The sequence below is a fragment of the Zingiber officinale genome, chromosome 3A (assembly GCF_018446385.1).
Source record: "Zingiber officinale cultivar Zhangliang chromosome 3A, Zo_v1.1, whole genome shotgun sequence".
In the NCBI taxonomy this organism is placed as follows: domain Eukaryota; kingdom Viridiplantae; phylum Streptophyta; class Magnoliopsida; order Zingiberales; family Zingiberaceae; genus Zingiber; species Zingiber officinale.
Genome location: NC_055990.1, coordinates 3711114 through 3719389, shown reverse-complemented (window position 1 = coordinate 3719389; position 8276 = coordinate 3711114). Strand labels below are relative to the sequence as shown.

The 8276-nt window shown below is 38.3% G+C and overlaps 1 pseudogene; it reads left to right on the top strand.

Annotated features, from left to right (window-relative positions):
• The first annotated feature begins 668 nt into the window (after window positions 1–668).
• LOC122053473 lies at window positions 669–6013 on the top strand (annotated as a pseudogene).
• The last annotated feature ends 2263 nt before the right edge of the window (window positions 6014–8276 follow it).

Below are 8276 nucleotides of genomic sequence, written 5' to 3'. Positions count from 1 at the left end.
ATCGGTTGCGGTGAGCCCTAAGCAGGGACTAGTCTAATATCTAATTAATTAGTACAATAAATTATTATTTAAATATAAATATTATATTCATCAACGCTTAAAATGAATCAAGTTCATATTTGCTCAACATGTTCCAGTCTGTTACATATTTATTCATCTTAAAATTATAGTAAATCTATGTGGTCGGCAGAATATGAATTAAGATGAATAATTCCCTTGTTGAAGATTTTACAATCGACAACCCATTTCATAGGCTACTACATCGGAAGACAATTTCATTTATAAATGATTTTTACCTAAAAGCAAATATTCCAAGGTCATACTCGATCTAATAATCTTTCATGGTTCTCATGTTACCTAACTGCTTCAATCTAGGCCATAGAGTGTGCACCAAACTCACTTATCAAGGAAATTAATTAAAATGATTTTCTATTAGAATGTAAAAAAGGAAATTTTAGAATGTAAAAAAAGGAAATAAATAAAAAAATGGAATTAAAATGATTTTTTAAAGGTAAAAAAGGAAATTTTAGAATGTAAAAAAGGAAATTAAAACGAAATTTTCGAATGTTTTCTCTGTTACGTGTTTTTCTCTTTTCTGTTATATATATATATGCCTATATTAACACCGCACTACATGTCATCTCATTCACTGTTTCACTTGGGTTCCCGCTTCCCATTCTTGGCAGAGATGTCGCCGGCTTCCCATCCGCTCCTAACCCTAGGCCTCCTCACGAGACGCGACACCGAGGTCAAGCTTCCGCGATCTACCCGCGTGAAGAACAAGACGGCAGCACCCATCCAGATTACCGCCGAGCAGATCCTGCGCGAGGCCCGCCAGAGGCAAGAAAATCACCGGCCGCCGAAGCAGAAAATCACCGACTCCGACGAACTAGCGAACTACCGGCTCCGCAAGAGAAAGGGTTTTGAAGATGTCATCCGTCGCTCTCGCTGGAACACCGGCGTCTGGGTTAAGTATGCCTCCTGGGAGGAGTCCCAGGGGGACTTCGCTCGCGCTCGATCCATCTGGGAGCGCCTCCTCGACGTCGACTATCGCAACCCTACCTTATGGCTCAAATATGCCGAAATGGAGATGCGTCACCGCTTTATTAATCACGGGCGGGATGTCTGGGACCGCGCCGTCGCCCTCCTCCCCCGCGTCGACCAACTTTGGTACAAGTACATACACATGGTAGAGATTCTCGGCGATGTTGCAGCCGCGCGCCAGATATTCGAACGCTGGATGGACTAGAAGCCCGACACTCAGGGCTGGGTTTCCTAAAAGAGATATAACAGAATTATCCAAATTGACCGGATCAAATTACCAAATCAAATCATATTAATATTTGGATTATTATAATAATTCTGTTATAATTATTCTCAGAATTATTCTTAGAATAATTCTGTTATTTGTTAATTAGTTATTTGACCAAGTACTTTTGAACATTATATATTGTATTGTCCTCAGGGCAAATATCAATGAACAATAGATTTTATTATTCTCATCTTATTCCTTTCTCTCTCCCTATTTTTCTTCTTACATGGTATCAGAGCCATCTCTCTCTCTCTTTTTTTATCTTCCCTCAATTTCTTGAGGCGGAGATCGTATAAACGGCGAATTTTAAATTTTTCCCTCAAGCCTCTTATTTTCTCCTACGTGTTTTAATTTTCTTATTCTTCTCTATTTTTCAGAACAAACGAAAAATACTTATTTTCTTCCGCTGCCAACCCCTTTGCTTCTCTTTCCTCTTCCTTAATCTCTATTTTTTTTTTCCACTACCACCGGATAAGTTTTTTTTACTTTAGATGTCAAATACTCGACGACATCAAAGAGGACAAAAGCAAAGTCCAGACCGATGTCAAATTTGTCACATCGTTGGTTATACTGGAAATATATGCCCTAAAAGACTTGATTGGTCTAGGGTAAAATGTCAAATTTGTCTTGGAATTGGACATTTTGGTATTCAATGTCCTAGTCCATTTGATTCAAATTTCATTGGTGGTCCTACAGCCTCAAGACAACCATCTATTTCACAAGTATATCCTAAAGTTCTTTCGTCTTTGCCTACTTGTAGTAAAAACCCAGAGTTCTCATCTACTGATTGGTATATTGACACTGGAGCAACTCATCATGTCACATCAGATTATAATATCCTTACAGACGTAATGTCATATTATGGCTCAGATACGGTGCAAGTAGGCGATGGTTCAGGTTTGCAAATTGCTAATCTTGGAAACACATATGTTCATTTATCTAATCGAACTTTTCACATGCGCAATGTCTTTCATGTTCCATCTATCACTAAAAATTTACTTTCTACACGCCAATTTTGTCTTGATAACAATGTCATTTTTGAATTTCATCATAATCATTATCTTATAAAGGATAGAGGAACAAATGCTATTGTGTTTTATGGGAGAATAAAAAATGACCTCTATTGTCTTCAGAGTTCTTCAATCAAAGCTTTTGTTGGTGAACGCACAAATAAACCAGCTTGGCATGTTCGACTTGGTCATCCTTCCCTTCGTATTGTTCAGTCAATCATCAATAGGTATGGTTTACCTACTTCTATTACCTCCTCTCCATCTTATTCATGTAGGGCATGCATGGAATCTAAAAGTCATAAGCTACCTTTCTCTTTTTCTAATCATGTTTCTAATTTTCCACTTGAAATAATCCATTCTGATGTTTGGGGCCCTGCACCTATTTTATCTAATCAAGGTTTCCAATATTATGTTACATTCATTGATCATTTTAGTAAATATACTTGGCTTTATTCTATGAGAAGGAAATCTGATTTATTTAATATATTTTGTAATTTTCAAATTCAAGTTGAACGATCTTTTAATCGTAAAATACTCTCTTTTCATTCTGATTGGGGAGGCAAATATCAAGCTCTCCATCGTCATTTTGTCTCTTGTGGAATTGTTCATCGAGTTTCTTGTCCTCACACTCCAGAACAAAATGGCTCTGCTAAGAGAAAACATAGACATATAATTGAAACTGCCTTAGCTCTTCTTCATCATGCATCAGTTCCGCGCAAAGTTTGGGATGAAGCTGTTAGCACTGCAGTATATCTCATAAATCGCCTTCCTACACCATTGCTCAATCATAAATGTCCTTTTGAAAAACTTTATAATCAAACCCCTGATTACACTTTCCTTCGAATTTTTGGTTGCGCATGTTATCCATGGTTACGCCCCTATTCTAAACACAAACTTGACTCTCGTTCACTACAATGTGTTTTTCTTGGTTATAGCAATTTGCACCATGGTTATCGTTGCTTGCATATACCAACAAGACGAATTTATATTTCACGACATGTTACTTTTGATGAGTCTTTATTCCCTTTTTTGGTAGCTTCTTCAATCTCTCCTCCAGATACAAGTGGCACCTTCTTAATGCCACCTAATATTATCAGAAGTGATGGAATTCTAGGTCCTGCTCCGGAGCTCTCTAATAACTCTCCTATACCATCAGAATCACCTCCGGTTACTGCTCCAATCTTAGAAGTCTCGCCGATCGAAGATAATATGTTCTCTGGTTCCTCGGATAATGCAAGTCCATCATCTACATCACCATGTCAGTCTACTTCCTCGTCGTCATCAACAAGTGATTCAGATGATAATGCTCCTCGTCGCATGCTTCCTATTAGTGATATTTATGAGCGTTGCCCACCAAATGCAACTCGATATCCCCTTCCACGAGCTCTAGTGGTTTCTTCCAAATCTATTGAACCAACCTGTTTTACACAAGCAAACAAGGATCCAAACTGGCGTAGTGCAATGGCTACAGAATTTGATGCACTTCTTCGTAATGGAACATGGACTCTAGTTCCGCGCACTCCCTCAATGAATGTTGTGGGCTCTAAATGGGTATTCCGTCTTAAGCATCGAGCTGATGGTTCTCTTGAAAGATACAAAGCTCGACTTGTAGCTAAAGGATTTAGTCAACAGCCAGGTATTGACTTTAATGACACTTTCAGCCCAGTCATCAAAATTACATCTGTCAGACTATTATTATCAATAGCTGTTAGTTCTAATTGGCTTGTACGACAATTGGATATTTCAAATGCATTTCTCCATGGTCATCATGAGGAAACTATATTTATGGAGTAACCACCTAGTTTCATTCATCCATAATTTCCATCTCATGTTTGCCAACTCAAGAAATCCTTATATGGTCTTCGACAAGCTCCTCGTGCATGGTTTCATCGACTATCTAATTGGTTACAAGCTCAAGGATTTTCTGGATCAAAGACTGACTCGTCTCTATTTCACAAATATAATGATGAAAATATGATATTTTTTCTTATTTATGTGGATGACATTCTGATAACCGGCAATGATCACAAGGGTATCACAACTTTATTAAGTCTTCTCAATCAAGAATTTCCTACTAGAGATTTGGGTATTGCACGTTTTTTTCTTGGTATTGAGCTTATTCCACATGAGGATGACTATCTTCTCTCTCAGAGCAAATACATTACTGGACTTCTTCAAAAAGCCAAAATGGATGGAGCACGTCCGGTCTCTACGCCAATTGCTATAAACAACTCTCCAACTTCATCCTCTCCTGCTCTATCTGATCCACAAATTTATCGAAGTATTGTTGGGGCCTTACAATATGTCACTATCACACGTTCTGATATTACTTTTGCGGTAAATCGTGCTTGCCAATTCATGCATGCTCCAACCGAACAAAATTGGGATAATGTAAAAAGAATACTTCGCTATCTCAAAGGCACTATTCTACATGGTTTTCTTTTATATCGCCAATCATCTCGAGATTTACATGCATATAGTGATGCGGATTGGGCAAGTTCTCCTGAAGATAGACGCTCTACTAGTGGATATGCAATATTTCTTGGACGAAATCTTATCTCATGGAATTCGAAAAAGCAACCTACGGTATCTCGTTCAAGCACTGAGGCAGAATATAAAGCTATAGCAAATACAACGTCAGAAATTATTTGGCTTCAATCACTTCTCTCTGAACTTCATCTTGCATCAAATATTGCACCAAAAATTTGGTGCGACAATATTGGAGCAACATATCTTACAGCAAATCCAATCTTTCATGCTCGTACAAAACATGTGGAAATTGATTTTCATTTTGTTCGTGAACGTGTGGCAACTCAGCAGTTATCCGTCTCTTATATTTCTGCTGAAGATCAAATCGCTGACATCTTTACTAAGCCACTATCCAGACAACGTTTCCCGTTGAGTTTGTCGGGGGATAAAAGAGATATAACAGAATTATCCAAATTGACCGGATCAAATTACCAAATCAAATCATATTAGTATTTGGATTATTCTAATAATTCTGTTATAATTATTCTCAGAATTATTCTTAGAATAATTCTGTTATTTGTTAATTAGTTATTTGACCAAGTACTTTTGAACATTATATATTGTATTATCTTCAGGACAAATATAACAATAGATTTTATTATTCTCATCTTATTCCTTCCTCTCTCCCTATTTTTCTTCTTACATTTCCCACATCAAGTTTGAGCTTCGGTACGATGAGGTCGATCGTGCACGTGCTATCTACGAACGGTTGGTTGTTTGCCACCCTCGTCCTTCCTCTTTCATCAAGTACGCCAAGTTCGAGGCCAAGCGCGGCGAAATTGCTCGTGCCCGTGCGGTGTATGAGCGAGCCATCGATCTTAATCTTTCCGAAGACGACGTGGAAGCAGAGCAGCTCTTCGTTGCCTTTGCAGGCTTCGAGATGTGGTGCAAGGAGACGGAACGAGCGCGTTGCATATACCGATACGCCCTGGACCACGTCCCCAAGGGGAGGGCCAAAGATTTGTACCACGAGTATGATGCTTTCGAGAAGCAGTATGGAGACACGGCTGCCATGGAAGATGCTATAATTGTCAGAAAAAGGAAATTAAAGTCTGATGACGAGGAGGAGGAGGAGCTGGTGAGGAAGAAGCCTTTGAATTATGACTCACTACTCGAAGCGGCATACAAATGGAAAAAGCAGAAACTCGCCGCAGACATATGAAGATCGACTGAGAACTTGATTAAACTGAGAAGCAAGCATTATCCTATTCTTCTATGTTTTCTTAAAACTTCAGCTTTTAGAATATTTTGGTTTTGGCAATATAATGTATGTATAACTGGGATACAAATTAAGAATCCCTTCCTCTGAATCATGTGCTCGAGCTACCTTGTCGATTGAGTAAGTAGTCTTTATATATGTTTGTGCTAGGGAGCTAGAACATTGAACATTATGGTGCCTTTTGTATTTTATGCTATTTTCATTTCACTTTACTGTCATTTCATATATATTTTTTTTCATCTTAATTTTGCTATTAATTTATTTATTTTAATTTTACTAAAAGAATGAAGTTGACCACAAGTTTCGGTTCCAGTTTTTTCCCAGTTCAACTGACTATCTAGTTCGGCTGTTATAACCGTGGATTTGACTGCTCAGTGATGTTTTTTCTCGCTCATCATTTAACAAAAATTGTCAAAAGCCTGCTTACCATCAATTCACATGAGAGGTAAGGGAGGATGAGGAAGTGTTGCTTTGGTATAGAAAGGAGGGAAAAGACGTTGTAGAGAATGGGAAGGTGTCGGAGATGGCTCATATTGGGGTCATGCCATGCCGAACACGAGCGTGGTCAATCCACGGTCGGACCATGTTCCATCTAGAGAGATCAGAGAAGCTAGGACATCATCGTGCCATCGGACACAGCTTGACCATGTCTGGATATGTTAGTCAGCGGGACACGGTTGTGCCACCGGACATGGCTTGGACACGAGCAAGCCGTGTCCGGATTTGTTAGAGTAGGCACGTCTGGGACAGCGCGGGGTTAGGTCACACCCATTGCACGGCCATGCCTGGGCGAACGGCATGGCCCCTGTGTTGAAGGCGTCGAGTTGAGCGAGATTTTTAGTATTTCTTGTAATTTTTGATATTTCCTATAGTTTTTTATATTTTTTATCTTTGTCATTTTGTGGAGTTAGACATATTGCTGAACCACGATAATTCTTAGTCTTCTCTTCTTTCTTTCTCTCTCTCTCAATTCTTCTTCTTACTCCGGTTTGTTCGTTGGTGATTCTTCGCTAGTGTTGCCGTACGATCTCAAGAAAAGGGAAGAAGGATTATAGCAAATTGCAAGGAAGGGAAAAGAAGAGTCCGTATTATTAAAGAACAAATTAAATATCCAATCATTGTGCATATCAAATAGTTATACCACTTACCTGATTATATACTTTAGAGTAACTGTTTTATTTAATCAAATTTAATAAAAAAAATTAAATCATTTTTATGAGGTGAGCATTCAACTCGATTGCAAATGTTGTTGACATTCCTGTAGGGTTTTCACTCATGAGGATGTAGAATGTTATATTAATTAAAGAGGGAATTTGATCTCATTGAAATTGTTTTAACTTGTCATCGCTTACAATTTTTTTCAAACTACTTGCCCTGTTTGGTCTCTTGTGTCTAATTCACTCAATTCAATAATAGCTTGAGCCCTTGAATATCATTTAAAAATTTATTTCAATAAAAGTTTGAGCCCTTGAACATCGTTTGTTTTCCTTATATATGATCAACTTTTTTTTATTGGTGAGGTAGAACTGTAGAAGTAGAACCCAGTCCTTTTGAGAAGTACTTTGCTTGTAAAATTGCATCTAGCTATATGGTATGGGTATTTCTAACTAATTTTTGTTTCCCGATCGATCTTGGAAGGCTGTGCTCTATAATGGAGGTGGATCTGAGTTTTCCAGATTTTCTTAAAGCACTTGGTTAATTAAAAACAAATAGCATAAAATAAAAGTAAGAGATAGAAGATTTACTTAGTTTGTAATCGGGAAGGTTGATAATCTAAGACAATGGAAAATATACTAAAGATCTCCTTCTTCGACAGAAGTTGAAGGCGGAGTAACCCTTTACAATAGTTCAAAACTCAAAATGAATTGCAGAAGTTTAAGAACAAGTGTGTTTTGAACTCCTAGCTCTAAGGGAATATTTATAGTCCATTGGACAAAAATTACCGTTGTTAATGTGGCATTAGAGGTGCCTCCAATGAGATAAAATTTCATCTGTCACAACAGTTTTATTCATCCGAGGCGCCTGCAGTTTCATTTGAGGTGTCTCGAGTACTATTCATCCGAGGTGCCTCCAGTCCATCGGAGGTGCCTCAAGTCCCATTTGCAACAACGACTTCTTTGGGCATCCGAGGTGTCTCAAGCCAACTAGGGCACCTCAGATCTTCAAGTCTTCATGGTCAACTTTTGAGTTGACCTTTTTTTGGACT